This window comes from Bombus vancouverensis, chromosome 15 (assembly GCF_051014615.1).
Source record: "Bombus vancouverensis nearcticus chromosome 15, iyBomVanc1_principal, whole genome shotgun sequence".
In the NCBI taxonomy this organism is placed as follows: Eukaryota; Metazoa; Arthropoda; class Insecta; order Hymenoptera; family Apidae; genus Bombus; species Bombus vancouverensis.
The window spans coordinates 2,491,830-2,515,520 of NC_134925.1; the positions used below are offsets into that span (position 1 = coordinate 2,491,830).

General features: G+C 42.2%; 2 protein-coding genes across 18 annotated transcripts in view; one reads left to right on the forward strand and one right to left on the reverse strand.

The window, feature by feature from the left end:
- LOC117164502 (erythroid differentiation-related factor 1) overlaps positions 1-23,691 on the forward strand; it is a 90,493-nt gene that overhangs the window by 43,782 nt on the left and 23,020 nt on the right. The window contains exon 2 of the mRNA XM_076624791.1: positions 20,641-20,797. The gene's annotated coding sequence lies outside the window, so the exon portion shown is untranslated. The remainder of the gene's footprint in view (positions 1-20,640; positions 20,798-23,691) is intronic.
- The window catches only part of LOC117164501 (uncharacterized), a 75,011-nt gene that overhangs the window by 37,306 nt on the left and 14,014 nt on the right, over positions 1-23,691 (reverse strand). The window contains exon 1 of one of the 17 annotated variants that reach the window (XM_076624772.1): positions 564-582. The exons of the other annotated variants lie outside the window; for them this stretch is intronic. The gene's annotated coding sequence lies outside the window, so the exon portion shown is untranslated. Of the gene's footprint in view, positions 1-563; positions 583-23,691 lie in introns of those variants that run through there. 17 annotated transcript variants of the gene reach the window in all.

A 23,691-nucleotide genomic window follows, 5' to 3' on the forward strand; every position in this document is an offset into this window, starting at 1 on the left:
AAATATCACACGTCGAATACGCACGCAGTGTTTTATGGCGACTAGAAAAATTATTAAACGCACCGTTACATTTCTCATAATATTTAATTAATTAATTAATTAGCTCTGCGTATATTAAATTTCGTATCGTTCACTGGTACTTTCGTGCGAGTATGAGGATCGCACGTAGAATCAATGGAAGATAAAGATACGTACAAATATTTTTCGTAGCTACTGTGCGCGGAGGAAATAGAGAACGAGATAAAGGGAGATCGCGAAGGAAATCGCGAGTAACCTGTGAACGCTGAATATGCCGGTCGAAGCAACCGGCAGCGGTGGTTTTATGGTTATGCGAAGGCAAAGCTTGCTTTAGTAGCCCCATAAAGTGAACGGCCGAAGAAACGCGTTCGTTGTTCGTCGACTTCACGACGGGACAACGAGTTCGACCTCGGTCAGGAAATTAACGACGAGAATTCGAGAGAAACTCCGCGCCCTCGCATCGTGACTCGCCATTGATTTACGCGACGTAAATAACAGATTAATGTTCTGTTTGGTAATTCGCGCGCTCTTTCTCGTCGAATTACCTCCTGTCCGTACAACTGGATAACCGATCGACGTTGCGCAGTTTCGTGCCTCCTTTGCGAGCCATTCGGAAGAAGGTCACTGGGTATTTCTGGACCAACGATTTTCCTGGTCTTATTCCAGGGACGACTAGGAAGAGAGATTCGTTTAATTCCACGACAGAGTTGGATTACACGACGATCGTTTTCATTTTAGACGCGAAAGCAGACGCGCCAAAATTTGTTGCATATCGCTAAAAAATTGCGTCGTACGTACAATGCCGCGGAAAAGTAACAAGACAAATTTCCTTTCTCGAAACAGTTACTCGAAATATCGTAATTATGAAAGACCGAATTGATTTGCACACCTTTTCTCAAAGGCTGTGTTTTTGTTTATCATTCGTGTAATCGTTCTGAAGTAATCTCTTCCGGCACTGTGTATGATTTCTTGCGCGTTGGATCGTCCTTTAAAAGCCAGTGAAGGTTATTAATATATCCGTGGATTTGGATGTGTTCCCCTTGGTATAAACATTCGCGATCTGACGATTACGAAAATATGCGAGGGCAAACCGGAGATGGTAGGTCGTAGCAGAGAAGAGAAGGCACGTTCTATTCTTAGATTGCTCCGAATTCGGTGAACAACGAGATCCGCTGTCCTTCTGGGAGAGACGCCGCGTAATTCGCGCCACTTCGTACGACCGCAGGGATGCTCACCAGAGAGACCACTCCTCCCTTTGGCTTTAATTTCCGTGGTGTCCTCTCGGTGCGCGTGCATCGAAATTAACGGAAGATGCGGCCGTATGGAACTCAGGAAGCGGTTGCAGCGCTGCCGCGTTGGCTGCCAAGTTGAATCCTCCTATTATTAGCTATTCCGTGCGTTCGCGTATTTATGCCATAGCGACCGAACTTATTTCGAAAATGAAATCCGAAACTGCTCAAGGATACCACGCTGGCTGCTTCCTGGAATCGTGTTGTTTCGCAAATTGAAAGACTTTTGCGAGCCATCGTGAAACAACAAATATCGCACTGGCCGCGCCAGTTTGCTAGAGCTTTCGGTTTGCTGCATTTCAAGCTTCGATTTTGAAATTTTCGCAAAAATTGATACTAAAAGTAAATGACGCGCTAGATACCAGTAGAATTAGATCTCTGAAAGAAAAGAATTTTTTACAACTCAAAATATAATAGGACTGTTTCAGTCCTTTGTTAAATATCGCTAAACGATACGTACAAGCACTGCACAGCGAGCTATTTCCTAGGATGGTAAGATACGTTCTCGAATTTTAAATTCATCTTGGGACGACGTTAGGTCGTTGGTATACGTATCGGTACACGTTAAAGTTATTAACGCTTTAATGACTTTGTATCTACTAGACCATACTCGAAAGAACTTTAGACGCTTCAAAGAATCACGTTCCACGAACATATCCTTGAACAGTATGCAAACACATGACAAACTGGCAACAGATTGTTCATCGGTGAGAACGCACCTTTAAAGGCTCTGAAAGACTCTGTTTGCGTCACGTCTTCTTGTTGCACACGTTTCTAAATTCGTCACGTGCAGTTTATTCCGGGAGCATTTCGCGCAAAAATTTATGGCCACCGAAACGAGCGTTAATCGATGTTCTTTGGCTCGTTAAAGTTGCCGTGGGTCAGGCTTGTGGTTGGAATTAGAAAGAATAAGACGCGAGTCGTAAGAATAAGATACGGTAAATTATATCAACTACGAATTAGTCGAGTGTGATGATCGGACGAAGTATAATGAAACAGCTTCTAAACGTCTTTTTAATAGCCACAATTATTATTCCGGTCGGTGGCTGCGTCGCGTGGATGTTTTTAGCGAATCACGCAGCGAAACGACGCGGAACTATATGTATATTGATTTAAAGTGGTCGTTAAGGAATTCCTAACTGTCTCTTCCACGTCGATATATCGTAACATTGGCGTGTATCATTGCACGATTTTATCGATGCCGCACACGGGTCTGTATTTATAAGCAAATGTTTCAGCGCGATTCGCTTATACGAACGCGAACTCTTACTCGCTAAACGAAATTCGTAAATAGCGGACAGAATTGAAAAGTGGACTCTCGTTATACGATCGACTTATTCGTACGCGCGAACCTGCTTCTTCTTCGACAAATCCGTACAAATTCGCGCAATTTCTACTCTATGGTACAATATATGTACTTTTAAGAAAGGTGTAACGTCGCGTAAGAAGATGGGGAATATTTCAAGAAAGTCGTATTCGAGAGACTAGCAATGATTCGATCGAGTTGATTTATGTTCACCGATTAACGGATTAATTTTATCCTTTATCCCTACCGAGAAAACAATCCAAGCAAACTACCGTCAAAAATTGCTTGACAAATTCCAGCATATCGTGGCCCGAGCAGAGCACAATTTATAAACAGAGAAAGAGAACGGTCGGGCTGACTCTAACATAAACTAAGTCGCGCCGCAGTAAAATTAGAAAGTGGTTCGAAGCGCGCATGCGCCCGTGCTTCGGCGTCCCTGTAGCGCGCATGCGCGTTCACCAGTTTTTCCATGCTCCACGGCACAACGTGATATTTAAAAGCGCGCAGAACGTTTTCAAGTCCGTGGTCGTCGTGCTTCTCAAATCTTTCGCGCGCTGTCTCTTTAATTCGATCTTTCTCCCTCTCCTCCTCCTCCTCCTCCTCCTCCTCCTTCTCCTCCTCCTCCTCCTCCTCCTCTTCTTCTTTCTCTTCGTTTTCGTTTTCTCCTTCTAGGTTCGCTCGTATTCTCTTTCTTCCCTACCCTTTCTATCCGTTCGTCGATCTTTTTCTCCCGCTTTCTCGATCTCTTTCGCTCGATCCAGTCTCTTCTTTTCTCTCTCGTCCCTCTCGTTGGCCGGCGTTTCTCCGAGGTCGTTCTTCGGGTTCACGACCGGGACTATAGGAGATCCCTTCTCTCTTTCTCCCGGATCGTGGCTAACTCTCTCGTTTCAACCTATCCTCTATTTTTAGAATGACACACTACCGCGATTCAACGACGCTCGCACGCCACGAGACTCGTCGCCGCAGCCGGGAAATCCTCTGCCCAAAAGCGGTCGCGAACGAAAGCGACAGCGCCACTTTTCGTTTCGATTCACGCGACGTTCCCGTGTCGTTCCACCTTCGTCGATTCCTTTTCAACCGCGTCCGCCGTGCACCATGATAAACCAGACTCGTTCGCGATGAAATCGTCGCGTCTATCTATGTTTCATAAATTCTACATCATCGAGCTACTAATCTACGAATTTCAATAAATTAAAGTGAACTTTAAATACTGCTAAACAACGAATAATACCAAAAGCGAATAATTTTATGATCGTTAGTCTGTAGCAAACCGAAGGAGAAATAAACGAACAAACGAATATTCTAAAACTCTGTCTGTATTTTGATACTATTCGTTTTGCTTCCTATAGACTCGACTCGCTTGATGCGAGTAAATGATTTTCCCTTTGTGTGAGAAGCGATTTACGAAAGGTTTCCCAGAGAATAAAATCCGAAGAAAATTGATGGCAACGTTCACGCAGCAAGGGTTGTTCTCCTTCGTTCCTTAGTCACGATTTCTTGAATTCAGAAAGGGAAGAGGTTTCCAGCGTCTCGTAATTAAACCACGACTTTACGACGATGATTCGCGAGACGGCGAGAGCACCGGAGCCCGTCCAAACGAAAGCGCAAGGTTCACCCGTAAATTGCAGTATCATGTAGTATTTGCACAATCATTCCGGACGCGTAGTACGTGCCGAAGCCAACGGCGAGTGAACGTACGCGAGGGTGTGCTTTTGTCTCGTGCACCCACTTGCACTGTTGCAACAGCCTCGATAATTGCGTCAATTTGCGTATCCTGTGCGTTTATCGATTTTCCACCGCGATATCATTTTCACCCAATTCGTGTCTATCCCTTTAGACTTGCGTAAGAATTTCTATTTTACAAAGTATCTGCTTTTTTACGAATTCTTAAACGTTTCCGTCTCGGTGATGAAACGATCGCCGTATCGGTTATCCATTAAGAAATCTTATGACGATAAAAGAATACAATTCGATCGAGAGTGAAACAAAAGACGCGACAGAGTTCAATTTTTGATAAACGTGTGAACGCTGTCAGGCAGCTATCGTAATTACGGTAAAAGATAAATAAAATATTATTCGAAGAAAGATCGGTAAACGAGGTCCGATTAATGCGTGTTAATCGTTGAATTTATGTAACGCGAATTGATGTGACAAGTGAAAGGGATCGATTACCGGTGTCGTCGAATAACCGTGTGTCGTTCCATGGGTTATAACCGCACATGGACCGCGCTCGAGACCGGCAAAGACGTAATCGATAATGGAAACTTTGCTTCCTCGATTCGCGTCCACGCCTCTTGTCCACGATCCCTCCTTCTGTATTTCTGAAACTATCGGTCGAAATAGAATCGTACGATAGTTCGAGTCGAGGACCATGTAAATCTCTTTCCGGGTATTACACCAAATTCGAATCGAATCGTTGCAATTGCGGATGAGACAGCGGGGCGCTCGTAAGTCCTCGACGGATATACACTGGCGAAATTGTTGCGCCATGACCGCTCTATTGACCCTAAATGATGGTTTATAGTGTTCGGAAATATAGCCAATTGAAATCTCTCTGTACGATTGCTTTCAGGAATAGTAGACCTAGTTGGTTAATGCCAGGCATTAATCAACGTCGAATCTTTTAGAGCTACGATTGAAATGGTTGGATTCGTGCATTCTTGGCGAAGATTAGATTCTAAACAATGTAAGTGGCTGGTAAGTGTAACGAGGTTCGATCGAGCCTGATCGAATGCCTCCGCTGCAGTTCGTAATACTTTTTCAATGTTCGACAGGGACGAATCCTACCGACGTACATTGTATAATACTTGAAAATCGAACGAAGTGATATCTCTGAGAGAGAATCGTTAACAAACGTATGGAACTTGAAAATCGATCTTCCATGAAAGACATCGAACGTAATTTATAAACATCCGTGCTTCGTATATGCGATTATTTGGAAAAGAACGATTGGCGTTCCTCGTCGTCGAAAAGCTGAGATTAGCGAAACAGATTTTCCATTTGCGAGAGGAAAAAGGAGAAAAGAATTGGTCGGAAAATAAAGGAAAATACTGGGAACGGGAGTCTCGAGGTTTATCCGGAAGTTGCGGCGGCGCACGCACGCAAGCGTGCACGCAAAGAATCTTCCGCGTGCGTGCGTGCGCGCGGGCGTCTGTTGCACGTTTTCACTGCAACCCGAGTTGCTGAAGGCGCGGCCCGATCTGTCGCGGTGTCCCCTTACAGATTTCTATGCAACTATAATTAGGTAACTGACACCAGTCCCCGTAGGAATGCCTGTTAGCTGCGAAGCTATGCCGGCGCGGAAAGTGGCGCGAATATTTTCGGCGCGAGGAAAGCCGAAATTAAACGCGGCGTCGTACTTTTACAAGCGCGCTCACAGCCTCGTATACTTAACCGGTGTTACTCACGGGTGCTTCCTCCTCTCGTCTATTCTCCTAGTAGTTACGCTTTGTTCCTGTCTTATTCTTTTCTTCTGGCCAGCCAGAGAGGTGTTTCTTCGTTTTACGCTCGCGCGAACCAGAGGTCACGCCTGGCTTTCTGTCACTGATGGCCCCCACTCTTTCCTGTGCTCTTTCAACGAATCTTTCTTCCAACTCTTCTTCCACACACGATCGTTAAAATCGATTTGTCACGGTACGAACCATTCAGACAGAGCCACGTTGATTAAGAAATTATAAAGTGGAGCGGTGACAACGTTGGAATTATTATTTATATCTATTAAATTTACCTTCCGATTTACTATTATTTATATCGCGTCTTTTAAGAATTAAATATCAATCGCGTACTTGGATAGGGAAATTGAACAAAATTTCAGATTTACGAGAAGTCGAATCAACTTGACTTGCATCTGCTAAAATATGGAAGTCATGGTTGACGTTTTATTTACAACGCGATAATCGATTAAAGCGGAACTCTGCTGCACACTCGTTCCGCGTGTGGCTAAAATTAATTCTTCATTGTGAGGATCGATGACTAACAAGGTACAGTCTTCCTCTTTTCCCCTTTTACGATTGCAAAATCTCGAGCATATGAGATAATATAGTGAGCAACGAACAACCGTATCGATCGCTTACAATTTTGATTTAAGATCAATAGAAATGCGCGCAGGTAACAGAGAAATTAGAAATGTAACGTTGCAATGCTGGTGCAATAGTATTTCACCAGCGGTGCGTTAATAATATCAGGATGAAACGTGGAATCTGTGAATAATAAAACGAATGATTTCATAGTTATTTACACCTGTCGTCGAGTGATGTTTATTCGAGCGCGTGCATGGAAAATATGGCCGTTTACATTCCTGCGCCATTTTTACCACGACCCTAAGCGTTTCTTCATTCTCCAAATACTTGACTCAACGCCAAACGGTTTTCGTTAGTCCCGCTGCTGCCGTGCGAGCTTTCCATTGGTTTTATATAAATCTGGGCGCAGGTTGCGCTTCGTCTCGCCCCTTCGAATAATTAATTTGTTCCTTTGCGACGCGAACAAAATTCCAGCGACGAATCAGCGACGAGAAAATGACACTTGTTATCGAAACGCGCGTATCTTTCATTCGATAGTTGTTAGACAAATCTTGAATATGTTCGTTGGTGATATTTTATCGATGGCATAGTATCGAGTGAAAATGAGAAAGAACGTGGGAAGCGAAGGAAACGCGCGGTAGAAAACATCGAACCGATGGAAATGTGCCAAAGAGCGTGGTTTCAAAGGCACCATTTGTCATCCTAGTAAGCCGCAGGAAAGTGACTCTTTCCATCTGTTTCCCCCGGGCAATAGTCATTCGAAACCCGTAACGTTGCATTCGACACGTTCTTACGATGGTCGTCTGTTCATTGTGTAGAAAACGAGAACAAGGGACGCAAGAAAGGGCGGAAATTATTTCGGTACAGTTTAACGATAAACGCTTGATTCCTTGTGTCAGGAATTTTCAGGCAACTCGGTTAAACGTTTCTAAAGAGGCAAAGCTTCCGTAGTTTCTTCTACCATTACTTTCCAACGAAGCATTTCTTTTATCAAGCGCTACACACTTCACTTACGTAGCATCAAACTTTTGCGATCCTTCGAAACATTAGTAAATGATACGAAATTTAACGCGTTTAAACTTAATTAACACGTTGTATGCCATGGGGGTCACCGGCACTCGACTTGGCCGTGGGGGTGACCGATGACCGGCACACCAAGATTAGTAGAAATACATAATTTGAACAAATGTCAATAGTTATACATTTTTTATTATTACCATCGTTACTGCAATGGTGTGACGAAATTATGTGCACCCCCCACCCCCACCAGTGGCTGTCGAACATAAGAAAAACCCGCTTTTTCCGTGTTTTATCTTAACGAACAATAATGCTTGACAGTAAAATAAAAATTGCTAAATCTTGTGACGGTTCTTTAGGATTATTGTCCGAATAAGTATAACCAAGGGATGGATTATGATTTATGGCAGGTCCCGGACGTAACAACATAGAACACTTATTTAGCAACGCGAAGAAACGATATGAGATAATTGATAATCGCAAAAAATAAGTGAATCGAGCGAAATTGCACTACAGCGCCATGGGGGTTACCGATGACCTCATTGAGATAAATTCATTAATGATGATTATACACCGTAACATATCTCTTGTGTAATGTTTCAACGTTATATGTGTCGCTTAATAAAAAATTCATCGTTGTGCCATGGCCAAACCTTGTAAAACTGGCGTGCCATTCATAGCGTGTTAACTATAATTGGTATTATAAGTAGTATTAATTATAATTAATTATAATAAGTACAACGATGCGCCGATACTTTCTCCAACCATTGCATGTAAATTGACTGTGAATGTAGCTTGCTGCTCATATAATTAATTCGAGTGAAGCGATTTTGATAAATTTTCAACCATCCAAAATTTCCATTTTCCCGTCTTCCCAAAGCTACAGTAGCCAAGTACTGTACATTGTTTGTTGGCAAGTTACGGTCGAGAGAGCAGTAGGAAGAGGCGGGAGGCTTAATGAAGACGGAACGTTGTTTCGCAGAAGCGTGACAAATTTATCCTACGGCCACGCTGTTCGTTATCGTGATTAATAATCGCGCAACAATGATCGCGAACTGTCGCGCGAGCTACCAAGAAAGCAGACGGGGCCTTGTCGTTCGACAATTGCCTTGGCAGACGGCAGACGTCAGCGTGTACGCCTTCCCCGATTCCTCCATATGCCTGCGTCAGGTCAGCAAACTGTTCTTAACGAGAACGAAGCGGAGAAATTCCCGCGAGACTCTGCTTTCGCATCCATCGATTTCATCCAGCTTCTTTGTTTTCTCGAGGGGGATGTTGACGAGAGCGAAAGGATTTTACGATTTTTGTCCAGAATTAGGCGCTGGAATGCCGACTGTTATTTCCAGGTCGTGGAACTATCGATTTCTTTCGCTGAAAAGCTACCGTTCCAGCATTCAAATTTAGACCAGAATTTGTCGCAGGCTAAATCGATTAAAAATTTATACCACAATTCGAATTAAAAATAACGTTCAATTAATTCGATATTATACCGGAAAATTATGTTGTGTATATCGAAGTTAGTAAAATTTAATATATACGCGTATACAATTTTCTGTAGCCTGTTTTGTGTACAATATTATAGTTGAAACGTGGGTTCCATGGATACCACGAAAATAACGTTTGGCAAATTTTACTTTACATTGTAAATTTGTATTATGTACGGTAAATTTAACGAAATTCGATGCGTACATACAATATCGAATCGCTATCTCGTTTCAATCCACCAAGCATCGAGCGAGGAGATTATATATCCGTGAGTATCGAAAAAGGCCTGATCGTTGCTATCGTGGGTGGAGATTTACACGGATAATTGAGAAACTTTCAGATATTTCTCGCCTCTGAAAAAGGTGGCTAATCTCGAACCGTCCTGTTTCTCTTTCTCACCAAACTACCGAATCGACCTGTTCTTCCTCTTTTGATACGTAAATTTCGTGGGCCACCGCTTGCTGGAATCGCTGTATTTGCATTTAATGGACTCTCGTATTTTTCGACGACCCAGCCCCGCAGAGAGTGGCTTCCCCGTGGGTTCTCTTCCAACTACCATAACCTACAGCTAGCAGGCCAATAAACGTGCAAATATCTGCCGCTAATGCTGCGATTACAATTAAAAACAAGCTTTTTCGATCGCGATATCGATGTTAATTTCGTTTCACAATGAGAGACCTCCGATCCCCGTCCCGAAACCGAGATTCACCGGGAACCGCAAGGGAACCAGGTAACCGCAATTAAAACAGGCCGATGGACTCGATTTCGCTTTCCACGCCTTCCTTCCCTACTCTCGTTGTTTTCTCATAATCCTGAAAAACACGAGGATCACCATGATCTACCGGTTCTTTTCAAAATCTCAGACCTGAAAATCCTGCACGATCCTCGCATTTCGATCGATATCGAAGCCGAAGAAAATTATAATCAATGGAATAATCGCTTAAATTATTATTTCTATTCCTTTGTAAAGTATCGTCCAATGAACTTCTGGCTTTATTTTATAACATCGCGTGGTTATACACGAATGTATATATCCGCGAGGAGGATGATAAATCAAACGGCTAAACGCATCAGTTAACATTTTGCAAAAAGAACCTGGTGATTTATCCAAAGACGTGGGGTGAATTTTTGGAAAGGAACACGATTATAGAACGAGTTCTCGGTTTTCTACGAGGCTGAGGCGAGCAAACAGGGACGAGGAGAGAGTGGAGTCGCGGAGGGCGGGTGAACGACCTGCGGGGAATCGGTATTTGCGGCATTCCGGCGAGAACGATGAGGATGACCGAGTGCTCGCTCCCCCGATTATCCTCTTCGCTACCCTGCAACACAATGAATGAGAGAGTTTGCCTCTCGGTTTCTTTCTTCGTAAGTGCACCGGTAGCCAAGGTCACCGGAAGCCCCGGGAAAATTAACTTGCTTCTCCGGCTTCGACCGAGAACCCCGGGAACACGCGATCCTCGGATTCCTTCGTCTCTTTTTACACGCTCCTCATCCACCTTTTACGACTCCGACAACTGCTCTCCCTCGAACTCGTTCCACTCGATGAAAACTTCGCCTTGCAAAACGGTGATTCCGATCTCTCTACAATATAGGCAATCCGTACGAAACTGTATATTCAAGGCTGTTGGTCTATGATCGATGAAATTTTGAATTTCATCTGCGATTATTTCGAATTTATGAAAGAAATCGCGAAATGAAAATTTCGCTTAGCCAAACAAACGCGTTTTCGTAGTGAAGGTAAAATAAGCGAAATAGAATTCGATGAACACGATATACGTTTAACCTTGCTATACGATCTTGTACAGGTTTCTACGATATAGAGTACGGTGTCATTGGCGTTTGAAACACGGTTATTTCGTAGTTGGAAGGCGTGAAAGTATCGTCGACCGTTTCGTTGGATCGCGCAATTTCGCCTGGCACGTTTGCCGCAACCTTTGTCGGCCCGTTGCTTTTTCAGTCGTTGTGCAAAATGGCAATTTACGCAGGAAAGATCGGTTCTTTGCGCTGTGTTATCAGATGTTGCAACGTACTCTCTGTTCGGTGGCTAGCCTGCGCCAGGACTAGAAGGAATATTTATTTTCATCGGCGAGATCCGCATGGAGAGAGAACACAACGGGTGACCACGTGTTCCGTTCTGCAGCTGCAGTTCACATGGTCGACGAGAAAGTCAGCGTTGCGTTGCATTTGTGCGTGACGCTCGATTATCCTCCTACTGGCTGCAACACGTTGCCTTGTCAGTCCTTTCTTGTTCGTTCTTCCATCAAACTTGGTATTTTCCCTCGTTTGACAAAACTTCCTAACAAATCAGCTGTTCAAAAGCAACACCCATCAATTTCATATATTGGGAAGTAGAGAAAGAAGATGGTACTATAAATATTATTGTTTTTGATTTACGCCATTTCTCCAATCTATCCTTCGTATTCCGAATTCTTATTTCGTACGAAAAAATAATTCTAACCAATTAATCGTATCTCTAACAATCTGGATCGCGTATCAGGGGCTGTACATTGTCACAAAATGTTTTAATCTCGCGCTTTGTGTCAGCTTGTGTCTTTTTACGACGTTTCAACTGAAAACGTCGCGAATTTTTCTGTCATTTTCTATTAGTCTTCTCAATGGCATCCGATCAATTTCAATTTCTCAGAATGTTCAGTGTTTTATTAAGCTTCATCGAAACTCCTGGAACTTTTCGGGGATTGCGGTTGGTTTGGCTCAAAGTCGCACGATTATGCAAATCAGCGCTACGTTTGTTTCTCCAAATCGAGCAAATTACTTTCTTCGCGGGCTGAAAAAGGCGAATCGATTAAACCGCCGGAACTCGGAGGACTAGGAAACGCCAGGCCGGAACTCATTTCCCCGGAACACTGGCGAAGAATGCGCGCACGATCGTAACTACGTCCATCCAAGCAAAACGCGATCGTTACACCGCTAGGGGATTTAATGAAGCGAGATATTCGGACTAGCGTTGCACTTAAGAATCCGCCGTAAAGTGTTTCACGATAAGTGCACTTGAAACTAAAACATTTCGCGTCACAGCAAGCTGTTCCGTAAAGTTCAAGTTCTCAGATGGAAGAATATCCGATCTAAAATATGCAAATGTCTTTATTACCTTAAGTTTGTAAAATAAATTCGTTTGATCGTTATAGGTGCCGTTTAATCGGCAAATTAATTATTACAAGTCACTATGTAACTGCAATTTTTTCAAATAGTTTTACATACAGCGATTAGGATGTTCGAGCACTATTCCAAAATTCTAAAATTCTAAAATTCTAAAATTAAATAATTGAATAAATTTCTAGCACTTCTTTAATAGTTGTGATAATAGTAATTTAGCTTTAATATACTAAAACAAATATCGTAGTTAGACGCACGTATTTTTCTCAAGCAAGAAATAATAAACCAAACGATTTCGAAATTTCACTAAATGTCCGAATAAGTATCGAATCACGATTTGGTTAATCGTTTTCGACGTACATTATTCTTACAACGTTTCAAGCTATGAAATTGACAGATGTCCTAATACATATGAAAAGCAGTGTACCCTACATGGAATTCCATAGAATTCTTCATTCTTCCAAGCTTCGTTTACTCTTCAATTTCTATGGAAACGTCTAAACCGTTAAGCGATTCTCCGTGAAATCTCACGAATTCTATTCAATTCCGAAACAGGATACCTGCGTTTACTCGCACTTAAAATTCTCCAGCGGTTCAGCGAGACGACGAAGGGAAGTGGCATTAGCGGTTCTCGCGAAAAAAGGGCCGCGAAGGCGGACGGTTGATACGCGCGCGAAATCGATGCAAAAAGAGCTCGACGAAAGCTTTGTATGGAAAGCGAGGCGACGCTGAGAATTTTCCCGCGGCTGCCAACTCTTGCCAGCCGGCCGATTTCAGCGTTCGGCTAAATAGCTGCCCATATAAATATAAATAGCCGCCTGTCCTCGATTTCTCGATGGCCAGAACCAGCCGGATGCCGAGTACTACTCGACGTTCTCGCAGATGCCTTCTGTATACAACAGTTCGATTCAGTATCGAGGCGAAAAACTTCGCGGCGTTCACCCACTTGTCTTTCGGCCTCTTCATCGTCCTTCGTTTCGCGCGACTTGACAACTTGTTTGTCTGGCGAATCTCGTCGATCGAAACCGCGATACGATCGAACGAAATCAATGCAGGACTTTGTGGAGAAGCGGTTTTTTTGCTTGCGTAAATATAATAATCTAAAAGGGATACAACGCGATACTCGATAACTGTCACGCACGAGCGATTTGTATTACTCGAAAAGTGCCATGAAACTAAAACATTTCGCGTCGTACCAAGCTGTTCCGCAAAATTCAACTCCTCAGATGGGAGAATATCCGATCTGAAATATGCAAATGTCTCTATTACTTTAAGCTTGTGGAATAGATTCGTTTGATCGTAATAGGTGCCGTTTAATCGGCAAATTAATTATTATAAAATATTCGATAAAATATTCATACGACTGGAAGAAAAAGCAAGATGATATGGAAATATTGCACGCGATGCCCGTGTACTTTGAAGATGGCGATGAAACAAGTTCCGGTTAATCGTGAAGCATCTAGGAAGAACGCTAAAAACGGATACGAAGGATTTTCCGCGCAAAGATCATCAACCTTGTATTTTCCTTCGGCTAGTGGCCGAGTTACAGGACATGGCAGGAAGGATTATTAATATCGGAGCGGGTTAATGATCGCGCGACTCGTTTGTCGAGACGGTGATTTATCAACGACGTAAACACTGCGCTGGAATTTCCCTGTTTGCTCCGCCGTCCCTCATTAGGCTTGTAATGCGTGGAAATCGTAGCTTGGTGTAAAATTAGATTTGCGAGGACGAGTCGTGAGCGTTCTGCAATTCGGCTGACGGAGGAAAGAGAACATCGGTGCAAGGCAACCCGATATGTCAGGATCTTCGAGTTTCGTTGCTTCCAAACTCGGAGTCATTGTAAGAAATTGTAACTCTTCAGATACGTTGTTCGTGGTATCGATTCTTGATGATTCGTTCACACCGAGAGGATCGAACAGAAGCGATTTTGTCATGCTAACAATATCGATCTAGTTGCGCGATAATGACCGTGTCTAAAGTTAATCGAAAAGAACGTTGTGTCGATAACGTTACGACAGAATCACAAGATTATACAAACACAGATATAACAATATAATGTGGCAGGATTAATCAAAGAACGTAAAAAGTTTGCAGCGTTGGAAATAACTGGGATACGCGACCCTTATGGGTCTTGCAATTACTCGGGACGATAGAATCAGCTTCGTATAGGGTAGAAATTTGACGCGTTCGTATCATCGTAAGATCCCACGCGGTTATTTAAGAATCATAAAAACGAATCGCGCGCGCGTGGGACGATACACCGGAAACGTTTCGCTCGCCGTCCTCACCGTCTATCGTTCCGATGAATCTGCAAATTCTCCGAGCTCGTCTCGATGGAACAGGTTCGCGGTCTTCTCTCGCCTACATTCCTCTCGTTACGACAATCGCATCATTTGACGTAACTTTTCCATTCACGGTACGTTACACGAGGGCCGAAGGTTACAGAATCCATCGGAAGAAAATAAAACGATCGTACAACGCGACCGAGCAGAACTGTAACACGCACGTCGAGGAGAAAACGGAGCGTAGTAAAAAGTCGGCGACGTGAATTACGAACTGGTCATGCGGTGTAAATCGATTTGTTCTAATACGAATATCGAAAGTTGTTGCTAATTGCCTTGCCTCTGTTCCTCGTCTTTTTCTGTCTTTTCCATTTGATTTCGCTCTGTAGGAAATTTCAATCTCGCAAGTGCAAAGTACAAGAATTGTTGATTCGATGAATCGATATATCCATGTGAAGTCAATGACGTTTTAAAATTAGAAGAGCATTCAAGTTAGAGCTAATTGGAGACCGGCTAATAATAAAGTCGTCGAACGACGACCGAGGTTGTATCAAGTGATGCAAAACCAGCGTAATCCCATATTTCGACACGTGAACGACACAAAAACATAATTTTAGAGAACAAGAGTCGTTTAATCGATATATCGTGAATACTTGTTCGGAGAATTTTCTTCTTTTAATCAGTTTCTAAAGATTTCTAGAGCATCGACTTCACCGTAACGAAATTATTTCATATCCGGTAAATAGCACGCACGACATTTGGCATTTTAGCTTCTAAATCTGAAGACGTATGCGGTGTACGAGGTTTTTTTTTTTATTTAATTCTTTACATTCATAATTTTTCCAGTTTGGACATTTGGTAGAATTTTTTAGCTGTTTGATTATTATGTGGGTGGCTACCCCCAGCGGGATACCATCTTCGTGTTTGTTAGGTTGTGTCCTTCGTGAGGTCTGCTGGGTGTTTCCTTTTCAGTCTTCTATCCATGTTTGAGGTGTTGACCGTTTCCACAGCTAGTCGGTTTGGGCGTGTTCCTATTCTTTCTTTATATTTTCCTGCGTACCTGCTAATTTCCTCTTTGATCGTTGGTATTCCCAGGTCCTTCCGTATATCCTCGTTTCTAACGTACCATGGGACGTTTACTATTGTTCTAAGAATTCTAGCTTGTACTGTCTCTATTTTGTTTATATGGCTCATTGCTGCTGTCCCCCATAGTGGTATTCCGTACGTCCAGAATGGTTTTATGATCGTTTTGTATATTTTTAATTTATTTTCTATGCTTAATTTGGATTTTCCATCTGTTAGCCAATGCATTTGTCTCCTTGTTGTCTCCTTGTTGTCTGTATTTTGTCTATTATTGATTTAGTATGCTGTTTCCATGTGAGTTGTGTTTCTAGGTGGAGTCCTAGGTATTTGACTTGCCTTGTTTGCGGTATGTGTGTGCCGTTTAGTATAATGTTTGGTGATTTCTGTTTTCGCAGTGTGAATGTAATATGGTTGCATTTATCGGGGTTTGCTTTCATTTGTTTACCTTGCAGCCACTTTTCTATTTTTGTGATATGTTCTTGTAGTAATTTGACTGCTGTTGTGTACGAGGTTAACGTATTTTGCTCTTGCGTAGTGTACTCTTCTACGATGTTTCCACGTGAACTGAAACGATACACGAGACAAGAAAAAAAACGGAAGGTAACGTGGAACGCGACTCGATCGAAACGCGGCAGCGTTCTTTGTGAATCAATTGCGATCGACGACGCTGATTGTAACAGTAAAACGATGAATTGTGCGCGTATCGCGTGCACGCAGCTTGGAATCGTTTGAAAGGCGGCGATTCGCAATCGCCACACCAATTAAACCGGCATCTTCTCTTCGCCATTCCACATCGCTACCAACTTTATCCCGTTTGAAATTCGCACCCGCCTCGATTCCGTTAGAAAAAGAGATTCGCGAAATACCGTTCTATGATATTTTCCTGATTTAATAAATTTCAGCTCGGCGGAGTAATAAGTTGTATCAAAATCAACGCTCCAATTAGATGAGTAATTACGGTCTAGTATTTAGTTATAGCGCAGTGAATGAGTTCGTTACGTTTTCTCTGTTTAGCCAGCCATTGCTCTCCGAATTCCTTCGGTTTTTGCCATGTAAAAATATCTTATTTCTTACGCACTTGCGGTAGAATCGGGCGAACTGGAATTAATTGCATCGAAAGAAGAAATTTTTATTTATAAGGAAACTTTCTATCGAATCTTTCCGTTTAAGTTCCAAGTAATTTCAGCCGCGTTACTTCCAATCGTCTTTCATAAGCGTCGATATTGCACGCGAATCAGAGAAGAAGACCACTGCAGGAAGTGAAACGACACACCGGTGGATTACTTCGTTGCAACTTCGCGGGGTTATCGTCGATAAGAGGCGCGCTGACCCACGCGACACGATAATTTCAAGATCCCGCTTCGCGTCCAGTTAGTTTCCGTGAAATTTTAATCGTACACGCTTAAAATTGATTTATACCCCTTTGTTCCGCGAGAACGAAGCGAAATCTGGGTCGAGCCGCGTAACTTTTTACGAGCGTGCTGCTTTCGATTCTTTTGCCTCCCTTAATGCTACATTTACTTCGAACAGAGAGCACGCTATTAACTATGAGAATTTTCAAAGACACGAGTCATCTAGTCGTTTAACTGGCGGACGTTGGCGCAAACGGTTCAGACAATTCAATATTCTTGCTTTAACGCTTGCGTAACGCACGTAATCGCCGTCGAGAACGATCGTAAATCAACGGTGTGAACGAACTTCGATCTCTAACGATCAACGTCTATGATGCATAGATTGATTTCACGGTCATATTCCGATTAATATCATCGTGTTTTCTTTAATAGAACTTGTTCATCGTCCGGTTCGAAGAATACGGACCGAACCGTACTGCTTTCAGCCAAAGTAAACCTGCAACGGAAGTCTCTCGTTTCCTCCGCCCAACTCGTTTAAGTCTCCTTGTTTTCAACATGGAACACAGTTCGCTGGCCGTGTCTTGACACCCGAACATGCTCGTAAACGCATGATTCGTGTGGCCGACGAACGATAATGCCGCCAGCGCGTTAAGCAAAACTGCTCGCCAACTACTCGCGCAACGATCGTCAACAAAAGTAAATAACATCGCGTCTGTACTCGAACGCTTGAACCTTGCGAACGGAACAGTGGCACTGGTTACGTTAAACAGGTCTTCGATGTGCTGGGTGTTCGATGAAACGACGTGCACGATTTTTGAAGTATTTCTAATAATGTAACTAGAAAACGTTTCGAACGAAAGTTCACCTGTTTCGAATCAGCTACAAATTGCTTCGTTCGAAGATCATAGTATTACAGATGGTTGAATTCTACTTGGTATTGGCTATGATTCTATAAAATCAAAGATACGCCGTGCCGTTTAAAAAAGACAAGATGACTGTGAATTTTTTTTTTTTTGTTTTAGTTGTTTACATTCACAATTTGTCCAATTTGGACATTTGGCAGAATTTTTTGGCTGTGTGACTGTGAATTGTTAGAGAAAGGAGAACTTTTTGGAAATTGTAACTGGTTCAATTTGTAGGTGGTTCAGAAAAGGGTAACTTTCGTTTGAAATATTTTTTTGTTAATTATTATTAAAAGTACTTTAAAAATTGTGCATACTATCTCGGTGTAGGGTATGAGATAGGATGCAACGAGGTCTAAATTAAATCATTAAAACGTAATATAAGTCTGCAGGTCCGCTTGGAAAAGTATATTCTGTTTTAAGATTCTGCACGATGTAAAAGATAATAATTTACAACTAGACTGTGAATCTTTATGCACGGATGAGGAATTTAAAGCGCTGCAATTTTTCTGTTATTAGCGTTGTTGTCATAATTTATTATTATAAAAATTATCTAAAACGCTTCGAATGCGATAAATTTCTACTTCTGCTGCGTTTCTAGATTGTGTTTGTAAAAGTAGGAGTTTGCACTAACATTCATAGCCTACTTATGATTAACAGTATTTCATTCGCAAGTAGAAAAGCTGGAAATATTAATCGCTATCTCAGTATGTTGGAAACGGCAAAGTATAAACTCTTCTTTCCATATTTCGCACATGGAAAATTTCATTCTATGTTCATAGCTTCGGCTCTATAGCTCGTTAACTCTATTATCTTTGTACCAGTCGATGTTTCGTGATTTGGACGATATCGTGACTACGCTTGGTGCCTGTTCTTCAGCTATTAAAAATTTGAAGGTGCAGATATATACAGAACGCACGTGACGTAGAAAAATATACGAAATTTTTAGGGAATAATACTCGTTCTAATTAATATTCGTAAAATAATTCCCCAGCTGAATTCCATTTTTCTAATTATCTTCGTAATTTTATTATTTCATCTCACGAATATCCGCAGTCTCCTGAGACTGACCGGCCTCGCTGTCAACGAAGGAACTCTGCAACCTATTCGTACGCATAGTAACGTTGGCAAAGTATAAAACAGAACCATCGATCTCTTTTGAAACTCGATCGATTCCCACGAGGTGAATCATCGACGTGGCTCTAAATAAATATGAGTTAATCGGAATCGATAGTAACGTTAGTTTGCGGCATCGAACCGATTGCAGGGGACCGTGGAACGGGAAGCTTGTTAAAAATGTTGCTGATCGACCGCGAGGGAACCGAGGCGACGCAAATTCCTGGGAAAAAGACGAGTCGAACGAAGCATCTTGCCGCGCCGGGATTAATTGAGAGACCGGAGGAGAACAATCCGTTGGATGAATATCCTGATTGTTGAGCGGAGCCACAGCCGCGGAAAATGATATTCCCCGGGTAATTAGACGAGCCAACGAGTGATTTAAGTAAATCTTCGGTGTATCCTGAAGGAGGAGAGGTTTGATTATCCATGAAGAATAGTTCCTTTGAATTTTGCTATGGATCTGATGCACGACACGACGAATATAATTTGATAATTCTCTAGAAAACTAGGAAATTAACGAAATAAAATAATGACTCATCGAGGGAAATCAAGCGTTTAAAAGTGAACAGTGTAAAGAGGATGACTCATATGCCAAGCACGATACGATCAAATAATTCGATAATTCTCGATAAACGTTGAGAAGTTAGCGGAAGGGAATAAAGATCCAAAGATAAGATCGATAAATCAGCAAGTATTTTAAAGTTGACACGCTGCACTGATAAAATTTAATCGTGAAGAATTTCTACCAATTTTGATATCGACCTGCTACAAGATACGACCAAATAATATGTACGATAATTCACGATAGAAATAAAAAATTAGCCGAAGAGAGTGAAGATCGAAGGATAAAATCGATAAATCGTCGAGATACGTGCGAGCCGTTCTATCGGAAAAGGAAACTTCTACTCTAGAAAATTTCTATTCATCGACCGCTCGTGAAATTCCATGCGAGAAGTTCTCCATTGAATTTAGGTCGTATCTTTCTGAGGAATCGCGTTAAACAAGGCTGATTATTCGCTGGGACCAGCATTCTTCGAGGCTGCTTCCGCGGTCTCGTAATCGCTTGATGGAGCACATGCGCGAGCGCGTGCATACGTATGCGCAACGGATTCTCCGGACAGCCACGTACTTGCGCTCTATCGAAACGCAGCCCGAGGAATCGGGCGGCCGTGAACGAGGCAACGATCTCCGAGGCTGGTGAATCGAACCGAGGAATGCGAGGGAGCTGCTCGATTCGAGAGTGTCGCCTGCCGAAGAAAGAAACGGATGAAAAAAGAAATTATCTTTCGGCCGCGGTGCAACTCGATCGATCGACTGAAAAGCGTCTTTGTGGCCAGCTTTATGATCTTGCCTCGATTTATGATCTCGATCGTTGCTTTTCACTCAGAAGTACTTGCTCGAGATAAGACTCGAAACGTGCAAGTTGCGATGTTTATACGACGATTTATTATTCGCGCTTTGACGCTTTGAGTTCTGGATCGCGTTAAGTATCGTCGTTCTTTTACAGACATCTTACTTTACATTTCGTGATAGCAGAAGTTTTTCGTGCAATTACGCGGATCAACGACTTTTCTCAACTCGAGCTTTTTCAGCTTTCCAGCATCTCCTTTACGAAATAGGGATACATTTTAGAAACGTAATATTTTTCCAGATTAATCTTGACTCGATGTCCAAAATTTGCCAGAAGAGATCAAGTTAGATCGGATTATGTTTGGGTGAACAAGCTCTTGAAGGGAAATACCACTAAAGCGATTGCAGTTTCTCGTTAAGGTGTGACCCAATTAGCAGTTTAAACGCTTAGATCTGAGGTAAGAATTTGCAGTAAGCTCTTAAATATCGTATCAATTAGAAAGTGGATATTAAGCAGTCGGGAAAATGTTACGAGCAGCGCGCATAAAGGCAAACGTTGGCCAGGTATGTAATTAGCGGTGCGTCCGGATGTCTTTAAGAAACGCTTTAGGTCGCAGGAATTTTAAGTACACGAAGTAATAAAGCGTACGTAAAAGACGCATAATGAACGAACGATAGTGACTGGAATATTTTGAATGGATGTGGGCTTGGTTCGCCACGAAAATAAAGAATAAGCGATTGAACATGAGTCGAACATGATTTTGGAAAATCCAGACACGTAGACCTCGACCCGAAGACAACGTCGTTATAAATTAACTCGTTGCTCCCTAACGATATTTCTTTTTGTACGAGTTTATTTTAAAGTGGTCACGTTAACAATGGAGTCATTAGCGACCACTTATCCCCATACAGTGGTTACATACATGGATATTTGGTTACTAAGCGTTCATAATCTTACGAACATCTAACCTATGCGCATAATTTGATACTCGTTATCGTTTATAAGGAGATTTCGTGTTACCATCTATATAAAAATGTTACTCTTGGTAAACACGTTTTATCTCTTTTAAATCATGTAAAGATTCGTGAAAAACAATGCACGCTACCCACTAAAATAGTTATCGAGCGTTAAAAATAGAGCATAAATTTAAAATACACGTGGAGAAGAAAGTATAATAGAATTTTTAATAAAATTAGAGTTTCGAATTAAATTACAAGCGATAGCTAATTCTTGGAGAGAAGTCGGTACGCGTTTAGCCAAGTGGTTAATGGGTTAAAGCGTGGCGAACCGAGACGCGTAGCAGCCTCGTGATTCCGTGTGCCTAAATTTACGCACAGCAGATGTAATAAAGCGTGTGCACGCCGTTTTACGGTATCCTCTATCCGGGATTCCGAATAAGCAGCGACGCAACCGGCCGATTACGTCGCTTTGAACCGATGCCAGCCACCTTTCTGCGATTCTCCGAACGCACCAAGGTGCGACCGCGCCGTGGAGGAACGTTCCTGGGGCAACGTTTCTCGAATCGAGGAATTCGCCTCCCCGTCGTTCGATTCTCTGCATTTTTTCCCCATGAATCGATGATCCATGAATGATCCGAATACTTTAATGTCTATACTCTGATATACAGTTTGTATCGCGTAATACGATTCTTCGATTCGTTTCAACGACCACCTCGATGTAACAAGAACGGAAATACGTCGGTATATCCTGAAGAAAGTAATTATTGCTATCGAGAGATTTGGAATTCGAACGACGAATGAACGCATTGGTCTTGGTTTCTTTCCTTTGTTCTGTTGTTAGATGTTGAGTATCCTTTATGAGTGACGAACAAGATGCAGACGTAAACTTTTACGAAGTGAAATAACAAGCGAAAATGTTGATTACGCTGAACCGTTGGAGGTATTTCAGGCACAAAGAGAATGTAACGCTAGAGGTTTATTTGAGTTAAAAAACTTAGCTAATTCAGCGGTAAGAAATATATAGAACTCTGGAGTACTAAAACAAACTGACAATACGCTTCATCTCTATTTAAATAAATGAAATTTAATACCAAAGTACCAGACATTTTATTCTCCTATTTTAGCTCTACCGTATTTTGAGAAGACTCTGTCGGTGGTTAACTTAGGCTACGTAACCCGGTCGTTTCATTCGCACATAAAAAAAAAATTCCACATTCGCAATGTAGAATCCTTTCTCGTTCGGCTTTCACTGGGTATCGTCGTTTCGAGTGTCTGAAATTATACCCTGGGACGAAGATTGCTTGTAAATCGAATAGAAATTGAGACAACTGGGTGTTCTAGTCTTCTTCCACGGGATAGAAAGCCGGACGAATGTATCCATAACTCACCACCGTATCAATTCCAACGGAACTTGTTTCGCCACTTTTAATTTTCCTTAAACTTCTTATCGGCCACCGTATCGTTAAAACGTAGAAAAAATTTAATTAAATTTCCTGCTGAAAATAATTATCTTCAAAGTCATCATACGTCGTCTCGTCGAAGATCGAGAAAGCGATGGATCGTGTACGATGCGTCAGGATGTACACTATCGTCCATAAGTATTTAGACGTCGAATAACTAGAGAAGTACGTATTTCTATTATTCGAAAACCCTAATATCGAGGAAACGTAGTGTTCGTCAAGACCATCCGACTTGTTGTTAAGTTGATTATTATCACGATCATCAAACATTAGCAGACAGACTGCAAGAATACGAAATAACAGATCCAAAGGAATCAGAAACATTCGTTTGAACGTATACTGCCATAATTATTTGGCTAGCTGACATTACAGAAAGTTGAAGATGTTTTCTATAATATTTTTCTGTAATATTTTCTATAGTATTTGCAGTAAGTGCGCGAGTATTCAAAAGTCTGGAATACTTATGAACGGTAGTGTATCACGAGTATGTGGCGGAGCACGTCGTTGCTTTCGCGGCAGATCGAGCCTCGTTCAAGGCTACCAGCTTCTAACTTCGCGTGTTTACCGACGTCAAGTCAGGACCAGGCATCTCCGCAAGTAGGCTCCATCGGGTGAAATTCGAGAGAGGAGATCACGAACGGGTGAACGGTTATTCTCGATGAATGATCGCAACTCGATGTGACTTATTGCCAGCAGATTCTCGCATTCGACGAACCAGTCAACATACAAACAGAGTAATCCTGCCGATTCATACGTTATCGACGACCATTAACGATTCGTCCTCGTCCAACGAGAATTAATGACGCTTTTAGACCGCCAGGTGTTTTTTTAGTTTCGTTTATTCTTCGCTTATTTCCTTTGGTTTACTCGAACGAAACGTCGCTCCGCTAACGTCGTCGTTAGTCACGTACATTGACACTCGTAAGTAACTA